The 14,657-nt window shown below is 45.8% G+C and overlaps 1 long non-coding RNA gene across 1 annotated transcript; it reads left to right on the top strand.

The window, feature by feature from the left end:
• The first annotated feature begins 4,883 nt into the window (after positions 1-4,883).
• On the top strand, positions 4,884-14,443 carry LOC112445137 (uncharacterized). The gene is made up of 3 exons (XR_003033522.2): positions 4,884-5,154; positions 6,886-7,017; positions 8,268-14,443. It is a non-coding gene; the product is annotated as an uncharacterized lncRNA (long non-coding RNA).
• The last annotated feature ends 214 nt before the right edge of the window (positions 14,444-14,657 follow it).

The following is a 14,657-nucleotide window of genomic DNA, read 5'->3' as shown; positions in this document are numbered from 1 at the left end:
GAATCTAAGTGAGGGAGACCCGGAAATCCAGTTAGAAAGGACAATTGCTAGAATTCAGTTCAGTTCAGTTCAGTCCCTCAGTCATGTCCGACTCTTTGAGACCCCATGGACTGCAGCACGCCAGGCTTCCCTGTCCATCACCAACTCCCCAAGCCTACTCAAACTCATGTCCATCACATCAGTGATGCCATCCAACCATCTCACCCTCTGTTGTCCCCTTCTCTTCCCATCTTCAATCTTTCCCAGCATCAGGGTCTTTTCCAGTGAGTCAGTTCTTCGCATCAGGTGGCCAAAATATTGGAGTTTCAGCTTCAGCATCAGCTAGAATTCATGTTGACGATAATTCAAGGTATGGCCTCAGTGTGTGTGGGTGTGTGGGTGTGTGTGTGTGTAGGGGTGATTCAAGATACCTTAGGAGATGATAGGCAAATTGTTGAATACAATGGCTAACACAAATTCTCTCTCCAATTTAATTAGAAGCTAGAAAAGATCATCAAGAAAAAGTTTAGCAACACCCATTACTGTTGAGAAAAACTTAGCCCTAGACTGAAGAAAAGAGCACGTTTGGAGTGGGATGGGGAGTGCTGGGTCCTGGGCTGGTGGTGAAGCTGAGAGTTGGTGGCGGCTGCCCCGTTTCCGGAGGCGGTGGAAAGCTTATCCCAGCTGATCCGGGACAGTTAGAGAGGGGGTCAGCTCACCCCCACCCCCCAGGAGGCGGCACGCCTAAACTTTCCACTTTTGTTTCTTTGATGAGAGGTTTCCTGGCTCTGGCGACCAGTGGCGAACTGGGTGGGGCGTGAATTTGTGGGCCCTGGGAATATGTGTGAAAGCAAACATCCCAGGCTACTAAGAGATGAGAGTGTGTCTTCCCAATTTGTGGAGATCGGCTTGAATTGTGCCCGGCGAAGCTGGGCCAAGCCGATCAGTTTTTAACAGCTTTGTGGGGGTGTCACTGGGAACTTCAGGTCCAGTTTCTTCGCGACAAACCGTGAAGTGTGCCAGGTGCTGTACCAAGAGGTGGAGATCTCCCGTCACTGCGTTTGGCTGTGGGCTCGCGTCAGGGGTTTCGGTGCTACGCTCCCCACTCCACAGACCCGCTGCCCCTCACCGCATCCTCTGGGCCTGGAGGGCGCCAGCGTGGTCCTAGACCTCAACCCCGGCACCGTCTCCCCCGCCCGGTCTACCGTAGCTCTAGGTCTCTGGAACCCCGGGCTGGGTCTCTGGAACCCCGGGCTGGGCCGCTTAATGAGCGGATTGTGCGGCTCTCTCTGTTGATCTAATACGAATGCACCGTGAATGCTGAAAAATAAATAGAAGGACCGAACATACGATTCTCCGGAGTGAAAAAGTCTTTTAGAATAAATAAAAAAAGGCAGAGTTTTCACTGTTGAATGTAAATTCCTTTGCAGTGGAACGAATCATTTCAAGGATAGTTCACGTTGTCCTAACAACGCGGGTGAATGGCCAGGGTCTGTCTTTTTGTTAAAGATATGTTTTCTTTCTTTCAGTCAGAACTGATGATGATACCTCTTTCACGCTCTGTCCTCCGGGATCGTAAATCTCCACTCCCAGCTACCCAAATCGCACTTTCAGATGCCAAGCCCCCGCGGGTGACCGCTTCTCAGGCGGGACCCGCGAGCACCCGGCTTCCCGCCCCCCAACCGGACCCAGCCCCCGGCCCGGGGGCTCCCCAGGGCCTGCCGGCTCCCACCTCCGGGCCTTAGGGGGCGCTGCAGCCGGGGGGGGGAGGGGAAGTGGGCCTCCTGGACTGGGGGCGCAGCCTTGTCCTGGGGCGCACAGGCTGCAACGTCCAACTAAGCGGCGGTGCCGCGACTCCCGTACCTTCCAAGGCCCTGTCAATCTTGTCCTGGCCCCAGGAATGTGAAAAATGTGCACAAAGACTGCACGCCCCTCGTGCGCGATTGTCAGCTGCTGGTGCCCACTTACTGGGGAGAAAAGGTCATTCCGAAACAATCCTGGCCAGCCAAACCTCTCAAATCTAACTTTTCTTCCCCCGCCCAACCGGCGCCTCCCTCCACAATCCCGAAAACCCTTGCGCCCAGGCCCCCCGACTTCCCAGCCCCATCCTCGACACCCCAGTCTCTGGGCCGGCGTTTGTACCGAAGCCGATGGGGGCAGAGGGCAGGCAGGGATTCGCGGCCCCAGAAAGTGTGCTTGTGACCTTGGGCTGAAGAAAGTTGCTCCCAGTTCACCCACTCATGGAGAGGGGGCTTCAGACGTCCGGACAGACCCTCTAGGGTCCCAGAAATGATGAGCCTGCGGCAGGGGCGGCTAGCTGGGGCTCCCCGTACCGAGGCGAGGGCGCGCCCCCCCCAACCCCGGCCCCTTCCTTCTGCGTCCCGGGAAAAAAAAAAAAAAACGAGGGAAAGGGCTCCGCCGAGACAAAAGGAGAGGTACTTCGGTCGGGGCCGGCAGAGAGCCCCCGAAAGGGTGGGCCTGCGAGCGGCGGACCCGGACAAAAGCGTGGGGAGCGAGCTTCCCCAGAAGGAGCAGGCTGGGCACTTGGGGCCCAGTTCCACCCGGGGACAAGGTGGCGCTTCTGGCGGCCCGGCCCAAGGCGGGTCCCGCTTGCTGCTCGGGCGCTCGGGGCCGGGCGTTGGGACGCTAACCCAGTTGGAAATGTCCAAGGGGAAAGCAAGGGACGGGTTCCTCCGCGGGGTTTCGCGCCAGGTCTGGCCCCTCGGGAAGAGAACGTAGCAGCGATCGGACCCCAGCGGTGACCATTTGCGTTCGCCCGGGTTTTCAACTCGCCGCCACCTCCGAGGAGAACCGGCCTGTACCCCGCGGGCGGTCCAGTCCTTGCGCAGCTGCCCCAACGTGGGTGGAGGGGCTGGGAGGGCCACCCCTCGTCCCTACAGCCGGGCTCGCGGGTCCGGGCAGCTAACGCCGCGGGGCAGAGCCGGCACCCCGCCCCCCCACGCCCAGCTTCACCCAGGCCTCCGAGCGCCGGGGGATCCGGATGAGCGGCTCCCGGACTCGGGAGGAAGCAACTCGCGGAAAGTTCATCAGTCGGGCTAACTCCGAGGAACTTGGAGCCAGCCGCTAGCTCAGCTCAGGCCTTGATTATTCAGACGAGTTCCTCTTTCTCGAAAACAAAAACGAAACAAAAATTGCAAACTCCAGCCGCCGAATGTGTGCAGCCAACTCGGAGGCATGCGCCGGGCACGGCGGCCGGTTCTGCCCTGGCCCCCATGGCCCTCCAGCCTGAGTTACCGAGCAGAACGTTTTTGGAGGACTCTGAGGGCAAACTGGGCAAGGTTTTTCTCGAACTTGCCTTCTTCCCGAAGAGCCGGGCTGGGCAAGGAGTAGCCAGGACAAGTATTGGCAAGTCGCTGCCAAGGGTCCTTCTGGCCTCAGTGTCTGCATCTGTTAAGGGGGAGCAATGATACCCTCCGCTGGGATAGAAGGAACTAACTGTGGCTCAGCAGGTGCTCAGAAAATTCTGATTCCTTTCCGCACCCCGCCAGCCCCAGCTCCTTAACTTGCCAATTTGGTTAGAAAGGCTTGAAAAGGAAAGCCGGCATGAGCGCCGAAAGAGCCTTCGTTGTCCAGATTCTCGGCTGCGGGATGGGCCCGGGCCCCGCCCCCCACTCCGGAACCCCCACCCCCACCCCACGGGCCGCAGGAGGTGGCATGTACTCGCCACCGCAGCTCTCCCCCAGGCTGCGGCCTGGGGGCCGGGGCCGAGCGGGGAGCCTCCTGCCCCCCGCCCCTCTTCTCGCTCAGCCTCCTGGCCTCTGGCCTTTGGGCCCGGGAAAATGGCTTAGAGGCCGCGTCGAGAACTTCGGGAAGAGGGGGAACAGAATCGAGCCGCAATAGCCTGTGCGATCTCGGCAACTCCGAGGACGCTGGCGGCCGTGCCTGACACTGAACGGCGCGTCCCGGGCTCCCGGGGCCGGTCAGGGCGCGGCCGCCTGCGCTTCGTTTGGCCGGACTCGGGGCTCGGCGGGCGGGCGGGCGGGCGGGAGGCGTGATCCCGGAGGCTCCTTCCCGCCACAGCGTCGACTGCGGAGGTAACATCTGTGCCCACCCCCTCCTCACCACCCCCTCCACCCGCCACGCCACTTACATATATATGTGTGTGTGTTTTTTTTTTTTTTTTTTTTAAGAAAGAAAGAAAACGAAAAAGCAACCTTCCTTTCCTACACAATAGACGCACCAGGGGCCTTTCACTTGGCCAATCTCAGGAGTTTCATATGAACTTCATTAAATCAATTACTCGGTGAACACATCACAATTTATTTGCAATTAGTATCAAAATGTCTTACTTTTCTTAATAGGTCGGAGCAGATGTAGCTACAGAAGGGACAACGCGTTTTCGTGAAATCTATCTCTTGCAACACATTAAATCTTCTGGTCAGAAGAGAAGGAGAAATTCAAAGGCAGTTTAGAGGAGGAGAGAGAAATCAAGCTGGAGACAAATGCGATCCGTGCAGGTGTTGGAGCAGCTTGCGTTATAATTGTATCTAGCGAAAAGGTTGCCTTTATTATCCGTAATGATCGAACAAAAGTCACCATAATTAAACGTCTGGTTTTCTCCGATGACTGAGAGGTGCATGTCTGAAAGGCGCCGGGTACAGCGAGGGACTTCAGAAATGGTTAACAAGACGCCCCGTTCTTTGAATAGTGGCTTTGTCTTATGGGGATGGGGGGAAGAGAAGAGACGGAGGGAGAGAGAGAACAGTTATCTAATTTTCATTGCCCCAAACCAGAGATTTATTGATTGCGACAACAGTTTTATTGTACTCGGGGAGGGGGTTGCTGTAGGTTTATAGAAACTGATTTACTTTCGTTTGGAAGTAAAATCATATGCAACAGTCCTCCCCGTTGGAAGGTTTGGACCTCAGCTCCTGTTAATACCATTAGTGACACAGGATCGAATTTCAAATGAAGCCTGGTGACAATTACAGACGGAAACAGATGCCCTTGGAAATTTAGGTCAAGTGTTCAAGATTCTGGTTTCATGGTCAAGGTTGTCTTGGGGGTAACCTTGAGGAGATGCTCATAAATCTATCCTCCTCTCCGAACTGGGGATGCGCCTTCCAGCGGGAGTGATATGGAGAAGGGGAGGGGGCAGAAAATTTATTTAGAGGGTCCTCAGGTCACCGAAAACAGAAGAGAGGCTGAAGTATGGTAAAACCGGGCAAGTGTGCTGGGCGGGTAGCCTGAGTGTGTGTGGTGGTGCGGGGCGTACCAGCCTGGGGGTACCGCGGGGAAGAACAACTGCTCCAGGGACTCCCGCGTCCACTTATTAGTCCCCAGCAGGCAGACCTGGAGGCCGGCCCTTAGCCTCCGAGCCTTTTTTTTTTTTTTTAAACCATCCGCAAAATGGGAATCAGGGTCCCGCCTGGTCTTTCTGGAAGGGTGGTGGCGAGGATTGAGGGTGATAACGAATTTGAAAGCGACCAGGCTTTCAAATGGAAGTTATTATTCTGAAAGTGCAGCCTCCTTCCTTTGCATTTTAATCCTTTGCCCCTTAGCTCAGTGAAAAAGGCGTCGTGTCTCTTCCCTCCTGCCCGCGGGAACCTTCCCCCAGAGCCGCCAGCTCCGGCTCCCGCGGCACCAACGCCTTCGTTCAGGGTCGAAAATCATGTTGTCTTTTCCCCGGTTCCCCATCCCAACCGGCGTCTTTAAGCGTGGCAATCTTCGGGGTTTACATCCCTCTGGTGGGTGTTTTCCACTTGACAACTCTTTTAAAGACATAGAACCATATTTTATTTACTGCCTACTATAAATTATTTACTAGCAGGCTGAGGTAATTCCATTAAAGCCTCACGGTTTGTTTATACTAAATAGTTATCTGGGGACTCCTGGCTCGCCTTCGAGCTGCGAGGATCCGGGGAGGTGGAGACGGTCCGCTCGGGCAAGAGAGGCCCCCGGAAAGGAGAGGGTCCAGGGGAAACGAAAAGGGTCCTCTGTCTCTTGAGGATTCATTAAAAATTAAACACAATCTGATAATCGTCGGTTTTGCTCGGTGCGAGGTGTCATTACTGCCCCCGATACCCTTCCCGTGCCCCCGCGTGCACGGGCTCACCCTTGAGAGCAAGATGACTTCGTCCTAGGAACTAACTCGACGGTGGCATCAATCCGATTTGGGGGAGGGTGGAGGATACAGTTGTGGGGGGTGGGGGGAGAGGCAGGGGGCCGTTCCAGGGATGAAGGGAGGAGAAGGGGAGGGGAAGGCCGGCCCTCTTCGCCGGGGTTGCTGCGGAAAGCGTGCAAACCCTGCGAACTTTGCCTCTGGTCCCCTCCCCCAACGCGTGTACCCCGGGCAGAAAAGAGGGAATAGAAAAAAACCAGCCTGAGGGAAGGCACTGTGCTTTAGACGCTGTCTGCGCGCGCACATCTGTGTCTTCCCTTGCCAAGATCTTAGCACTGGCCTGCTGAGTTGCTTCTTTCTACTTTTCTGACTCTGAGTCTTACGCGTATATAAAACAATTTACTTCTGTCTCTCAACTTAGGGACCTCTCTGGAAATACCAAACACCCCAGGAAATATATTGGCCTTTAGGGGAGGGACGGGGGATTCAGCCAAACAACTGTAAATGAATTTTTGTCTGATCTGTCTGCCATAAGTTATGTTGGCCTTGGAAGAAAAGGCGGGGGGGGGGGGGGGGCGGGATTTATCTGTTTCTGTTGAAGGCTTTTTCAGAAGGGGCTCTGGAGGCATGTAGTAATGGTGTGTAAGTTTCCCACGTGGTTTTGCAGACAAGGATTTCAGAATAGTCGGGTTATTGCCTGTAACACAGGAAGAGATAAACAAGACACCTGGACACAAAGCCAGTTGTCTAAAGCGACTGTCTAAAGTGATCTGCAATAAATAGAAAGGTCACCATATTTCATAATTTTTCTCTTTTTCTTTCAGCTGAAATAGAGATGCAAGGTAGTGGGAAAAAATCATCTTGGTCTCAGTGAGTGACAGGCCTACTGCTGTTCATTACAGAGCTGAAGAACTGGAACTGACAAACATTCAGGATACAGCTTTCATTCTCAGTAGGTAGGTTCACCAATAATTTAAAATTCAATGACATATTTTTAATATTCTCAGTTTATATTTTCTGGTAATTTGGTTACCTTTATTAACTTAAATCCTGTTTTATCAAAAATGAGGAGAAAATTGTAATATGTATAAATACTTAAGTATGCAAACACGAAGGAGGCATTTTATGGTGATGGAGATGCAGGTTAACCCTGTGAACGCCAAGTTGAATGTGTTATGTAACCACTATATTTCAAAATATTTCAATACCCACATGTATACATTGTAAAAAGTAGAGGTGCAATTTACATAACAAAATTAACCATTTACACTTGAACAATTCAGTGATATTTAGTACATTCGCAATGCTGTACAGCTACCACGGCTACCAAGTTATAAAACAGGTTCATTGAAGACCGTGATGATGGTCACACAATGACGTAAATGTACTTACTACACCTGAACTGTACACTTTAAAATGGTTAAGATGCTAAGTCTTTTTTTTAATTAACTTATTTTCACTATGAAATTCAATCCTAATCCAATCATACAAAAATACCTACTTAAAAAAAAAAAACAAAAAAACAGAAAATGCTACCCAAACCAAACCAACCAACAAAAAAAATGTTCATCAACCCCAAATAAAACCTTGTACCCAGTAAATCATGACTCCCCATTCTGCCCCACTCCAAGCCCCTGGCAGATCTTTTTATTGGTGCTGGTATTTCTTAAAAACAAGTATTTTCCTCAGCAGCAAAATTTCTGTCTGCTACTATTTCCTTAAAATCTATGTCATCACATTCTATTCCATACATCTAACTACAGATACAAAGAGGGGATAAACGACATAATCTGCTTATTTGTATTTGTTCTAGAAGCCAATAGAAGGTTTCCAGATTGGTATTTGCAACATGGGTCTTTTTAATGAGCGGGTGGATCCCTGGGCAACACATACAAATACTTTGTTAGTCATTGTGGGAGGGACATGAGTTTGAGGCAACAGTTAATCTTGCTCTCATCAATAGAAAGTGGATTAGCATGGTATTTTCTCTTTTGAAATGTAATTCATAAAGTTTAACAAAGCAATAGTTATCATCAACCTTTTGGGAAAAAGAGTGCTAAGATGAGTTTTTTTGCAAACCATTTGTTTCTGGGCATTAAAACTGTGCCCTGAATTCACAATAATGGAAAAACTTTGTGAATAGCTTACAATGTCAGAGTCCCATCTCCTTGGTCTTGTGTGTGCTGACGCATTCATTTATTCACAGGGTTCACCACAAAGACGAAAGGAAATATGACTGTGGCTAAAGAATTTTAATCAAAATGGAAGCTACCATTCATGTAACTAGGACCACAGGGTTCGAGGCCATTGGAGAAGCTATTTCTGTAAGATGGCAGCAAGAGGTCAGGACTGGCCCAGAGTTGTGAGCTCAGACAGATTTTTGAACCCTATCCACCACCGTGGATTAATGGGAATGAAAGGAGCAAAGAATATGTTGGTGAACAAAAACATGGGTGGTCAGTTCTGTAGTTCAACTTTGTGCTTTATTCTATTTGAAGAATGATAACTGTCAAAAGAGTTAGCTGATTTTGACCTGTGTTGTTAGCAAAAGTGAGTTAGCAAAAGGCATGTTTTACATTTAATGTTCAGATTAGTTTGTCATGAGGGGAAAACAAAAAGTGGCACTTAGAGAAATTCCATTCCTCCTGATACATTCCTCCAATGAAACCTATTTCCTTCCCCCCCGCACTATCGACATTTTGGGCTGCTTAGTGAGTTAGTATCTATGACAGCGTGAAAGTGTTAGTCACTCAGTCATGTCTCTTTGTGACCCCATGGACTGTAGCCCACCAGGCTCCTCTGTCCATGGAATTCTCCAGGCAAGAATACTGGAATGGGTTGCCATTTCCTTCTCCAAGTATCTATGAGCTAGGTACTATTATTATTTTCATTTTATGGAGGGGAGAAATTGAGGTATGGAAACCTTATATAAATTGCCCAAAGTCACAGAGCTACTAAATACAAGCCAGAATTCAAGTTGAGGCAGACTGACTCCAGAGTCCAGACTCTTAACCACTCCACTACCTTGCCTCAGTTCAGTTCAGTCGACTCTTTGAGACCCCATGGACTGCAGCACACCAGGCTTCCCTGTCCATCACCAACTCCCAGAGTTTACTCAAACTCATGTGCATCACCTTGGTGATGCCGTCTAACCATCTCATCCTCTGTTGTCCCCTTCTCCTCCTGCCTTCAATCCTTCCCAGCATCAGTGTCTTTTCCAATAAGTCAGTTCTTCGCGTCAGGTGGCCAAAGTATTGTAGGGCATGGAGAAAGCAAGGGTGAGTGTGGGCTGTGAGGAGGCTGGTCGGGGGGACAAATTGGGGCCAATCCCTGTGAGGATTGTGTAGGTCTCAGGAAGGAATTTATCTTTATCCTTGACAGGAGGGGAACCCCTGAACTGTTTTGAGCAGAGGAGTGACATGATCTGGTTTACGTTTTCACAAGATCACTCTGGCTTCTTGTTGAGGACAGACTGTAGGAATAAAAGTCGGAGTCAGCCAGATCAGCTAGAGGCTACTACAGTTATTCAGGTGGGAGATGAGGGAGATTGCAACTAGGATGGTGGTGATGGAGAGGAATGGAAGGATTTAGTAAATATGTTGGAGATAGCACTTATGCGACATACTGGTGGTGCCAGACTTGGGAAGGTTAGGTGGAAAAGAGAGGAATAAATCAGACATGATTGATAGGTTTCTATTGAGCAACTAGATGGATGTGGTACTTAGCTTCTTCCCATGGAGAGGGATGGAGGGATTTAGTAAATATGTTGGAGATAGCACTTATGTGACATACTGATGGTGCCAGACTTGGGCAGGTTAGGTGGAAAAGAGAGGAATAAATCAGACATGATTGATAGGTTTCTATTGAGCAACTAGATGGATGGTGGTACTTAGCTTCTTCCCTGCTCTTTACCCATGTGGATTCTGGGTGCCATCTTGCCTTCCTGACCTCTAGGAACTATTCAGCCATTACCTCTTATTCTTTTCTGGAACAAATGTCAATGCTTTATGTCCAGAATGCTCAGAATGCCCCAGGTTCTCCCCACTCAGTCCTAGTGTTCAATATGAACCAATACCTAGCTCAGAGCCAGTTTGCAAGACAAGTATCAGTGGTTAACACCATTGAGAGTTCTCAGGTCATCCCTAAGACATTCTAGAATGGGTCCCCCAGGTAACTCCATTTCTGATGTATAGGCAGTATGGAATAAAGAGAAGATAGTATAGCATGGAAGATGAGATCACTGGCTCTGGAGTCAGATACATATTCAGAGTCCTACCCCACCATTGATTATCTGTATGATCTTAGGCAAGTTACCTAACCTTTCAAAGCTCCAGTGTCCTCATCTGTAAAATGGGTATAATATTATATTTTTCATTATTAAATGAAAGAATGTATGTAAAGTGCTAATTATAAGTATCTGCTACATCAGTATGTTAAAATTGATCTTTATTATTGTTTTATTTGTATTTCTTATTTTTATATTCAGTTCAGTTCAGTTGCTCAGTCATGTCTGATTCTTTGCGACCCCATGGACTGCTGCACGCCAGGCCTCCCTGTCCTTCACCAACTCCAGGAGCTTACTTAAACTCATGGCCATTGAGTTGGTGCTGCCATCTAATCATCTCATCCTCTGTTGTCCCCTTCTTCTCCTACCTTCAATCTTTCCCAGCATCAGGGTCTTTTCCAGTGAGTCAGTTCTTCGCATCAGGTGGCCAAAGTATTGGAGTTTGAGCTTCAGCATCAGTTCTTCCAAGGAATATTCAGGACTGATTTCCTTTAGGATGGACTGATTGGATCTCCTTGCAGTCCAAGGGACTTTAAAGAGTCTTCTCCAACTCCACAGTTCAAAAGCATCAATTCTTTGGTGCTCAGCTTTCTTTATAGTTCAACTCTCACATCCATACATGACTACTGGAAAAACCATAGGTTTGACTAGACGGACCTTTGTTGGCAGTATTATTTTTCACATACCAGTTTTAGTTCTGCCCAGGAAGCAATATAAATATGACTCCTCTTCCTCAAGGTGGAATTTAGCATCTGTGAAGAATTTCCACCTTACTGAATGTACCCTTCTAAGAAATGTCTGTCTTTGATTTGTTCATGGGGTGAAACATTTCCAGATCTCTCTACATCCTTAGTTTGTTCATAGGAATATTGTGAAGAATGAATGAGGTAATGTTAGTGAAAAGACCTTGTGAACTGTGGAAGAGCTAAACAAATATTTTTATTCTTTAAAACATATATATGACATATAATAATAAGTTATCCTAATTTGCATATGAAAAATCAGGGCACCAAAATTCAACTGAAACAAATCATGAATTTCTAAATTTTTATCTTACGTTATTGAAAAAAGAAAGCTGGAAATCCATTGTAAGCAAAGATAACTGCATTACAAGAAAGGAGTTTGAATGTATGGTTAATTCCCAGGATATATATATTGTGGTTTGAAATGTTTATTACCTAGCCTACAATTCAATCTTGACATGCAGTGTATAAATACCATACTTAATTCTAGATTTACAAATTTAACTCACCTCTATAACACAGGAGATGAAAGAGAACATGGAATGCTTTTGTGCCAGGTTCTGTGCTAAATCATATATTTATCTTCTAAAAATCAAAGTAAATATATATCACCAATTAAAAGACAAATATATATGTTACACCTATTAGTTAAAATTATTCAAAATTCAAAATTCAAAAAAAAATATTCAAAATTCAGAACTATTTGTGACCAAAAATCCACATTTTAATTTGAAAGTATATCCATGATTTTGGTGAATGTCAAAAAAGAACTGTTTTAATTATACATGTCTCAGTTTGATTTAAAATTGTGAAATAAAATAGGTCTGGTGCCTCTTTCATCGAGGTCTGAAAGTCTTAGAAATGTTTGAGGTTTTACTTCATTATCAGAGTTGATGAAATACCCTTCTACTTTGTACAAAGAAGCTTCAACATTCTTTGTATTATTGAAGTGGTTCCAAAAGGAGCTATCTAATAGCTTTTTTTGCTATCTAATAGCTCTATAAAATAAATTTGGCAAAGTATTAACAACTGGTGAATTTAGGTGAAGGCTATATTCTTTAAAATTTGTTGTAGTTTTAAAATTTCCAAAATGAAAAGTTAGGAAAACATATTTTAAAAAAAGTTTTCATGAGTGGTAAAGATTTCATTGCATATTGAAATAATTAAAAACTAATACAGAAATAAAATAGAAATTATTTGGCAAAATACAGAGTAGATTTACTTTGAAATGTATGGGTTTATAATTAACTTAAATAATATTTGGAAAGTGCATTTTAAATTTTATTAAACTGTTTATTTTACTTCTTTAAAAAATACTTAATATCTCTTGGCTTCTGCAGTCATTCCTTCCACAGGTATTTATTGAGAACCTCCACCATGGCTAGTAATTGTCTAGATGCTATGTGAGATACAAAGATCTATAAGACATGGCCTGTGCCCTCAAGGAATTTACAAGCTAGAAGTGGTATCATATTCTTCAAAAAGCTTCCACAGTGTAAACAGAAACTGTAAGCTTATAAAAGAAAGTAAGCAAATCTACTCCAGAAGTCCACTTGGCAGTATCACTACCCTGATTCTGCAGTTGATGTCTTTTTCTAAGGCAGTAGTCACTAAGTTGTATCTGACTCTTAACGACCCCATGGACTGTAGCCCAGCCAGCCTCCTCTCTCCATGGGACTTCCCAGGCAAGAATATTGGAGTGGATTACCATTTCCTTTTCCAGGGGATCTTCCCCACCCAGGGATCAAACTCACATCTCTTGTGTCTCCTGCATTGCAGGCAGATTCTTAACCACTGAGCCACCAGGGAAACCCTCTCTCTAAGGCAGAGAGGGTGCTTACCATTGCTTCTTCATCCTCTTTGTCCTCTTTCTCTGCTTCCTCTTCCTTCACCTCCACTTTCTTCTTCCTTTTTCTTCGTTGTTCACATCATCACATTTTCATCCATAGTTTTTCAGTGCTTACAAATAATTTTCCATCCTCAAAGTTATTTATTGTCTTTATGCTTTTAAATTGTAGGAAAGACAGAAGTATAAACTATAATTGACCTAGGAATATTGGGGGGAAAGTAAATAAAATAATAAAAACATTAGCTTCACATGATCAGTGCTTTTCTCATTAAATAATGTTTTACTACTTCAGGTAAATTTATCCAATAAGACATTAGAACATCTTTTAATACCCCATAATAGAGAACTTTCCTGTGAAAAGAGTGCTTCCTTTATGGTTTCCATTACCTGCTCTCTTGGGTTCCTGCCTTAATTCTTTTTTAGTACAGTATCTCAAAAATAAGGATTGAGAGATGTGACTTTGCATATCAGCAACAATTACCACAGAATATGACTTCTTTCTTTAGCTTGCCTCTGGAGCTTTTTTTGGTTGCAAAGGAAACAAAATGATCAAATACCTGCTTGATAGTGTTTGCGTTTAACTATAGAAGTATGTTCACTTTATGTCAGCAAAACATGGAGATTTGTGAACAATAGCAACAATAGAGGTGATGAAGGGTTTAGCCTGATGATAAGATTCAAAGCTGAGGACTTTTTAAGGAAGGAAGGAAGAGACTAGCAATGAGAAGCAAAAGGACGTCTGCTCCATCTCTTTACAAACCTTGGGGATCTTTCTGTGTCAACTAGTACAGAACTACTTTATTCTATTAATCTGCTGCCTACTATTCCATAATGTGGGCAAGTCATCACTTAGTTAACCTTTCAAACATCTAATGGATATTTAGGTTATTTCTAATTTTTTTTGATATCACATACAATCTCATGCAGTTTTTTACCATGGTTCTTATACAGAAAGAACTTGCTGCTCCCTACAAGGGGGCAAAAAGTGAAGGCTCTTTTGTATTTTATCTTGTGCTTCAAGATCACAGAATGTCAGAATTGAAAGGGGTTTTAGACATTTTCATTTCTCTAGTGCCTCCTCTAGTACCTCTCAAGTTGCTAGTACCTCCTCTCCCATCCTCATTCTCAGCTAATGATCTTGTTTCCTATTTCCTTGAGAAAATAGAAGAGATCAGCAAAGATCATCCACAAGTTGCCAGTACCATGTGCACATATATCTACCTGGAGCTTCTGTACCCCTGGAATTGTCCTTCTCTCCAGATATTCTGGATGAGCCATTGTGCTACTGGCTAAGGAGGAGACAGCCTCTAGTATACAGTAGTTCTCTTCTTGCATACTCAAAGATACAAGCTTAACAATTTTTCCCTCTATCTTCTGCATCATTAAAATTTCTCTCTCTAATGGATCGTTCCTGTTACCATGCAATCATGTTGCTATTTCTCCTATCTTTTTTTTTTTATTATTTCCCCTATCTTAAAAAAGGATACTCTTTCCTGACCCTACTTCCTCTTCTATATACTGTTCCACTTCTCTGCTCCCTTCTACAGCAAAATTCCTCAAAAGAGTTGTCTATACTTATGAATTTTAATTCTTCTTTCACTATGTTTTGAACCTGATTCACTGACTTTTGTCCCTACTACTTTGCCAAAATTGCTTTTACCAAGGTCACAAGGGAATTCGACCAAGAGCGGTTTTGCATCCTCATTATTTCTTGACCTA

The sequence above is a fragment of the Bos taurus genome, chromosome X (genome assembly GCF_002263795.3).
Source record: "Bos taurus isolate L1 Dominette 01449 registration number 42190680 breed Hereford chromosome X, ARS-UCD2.0, whole genome shotgun sequence".
Lineage (NCBI taxonomy): Eukaryota > Metazoa > Chordata > Mammalia > Artiodactyla > Bovidae > Bos > Bos taurus.
Note: the sequence above shows the minus strand (reverse complement) of the source record. Positions and strands in the feature narration are given on the sequence as shown.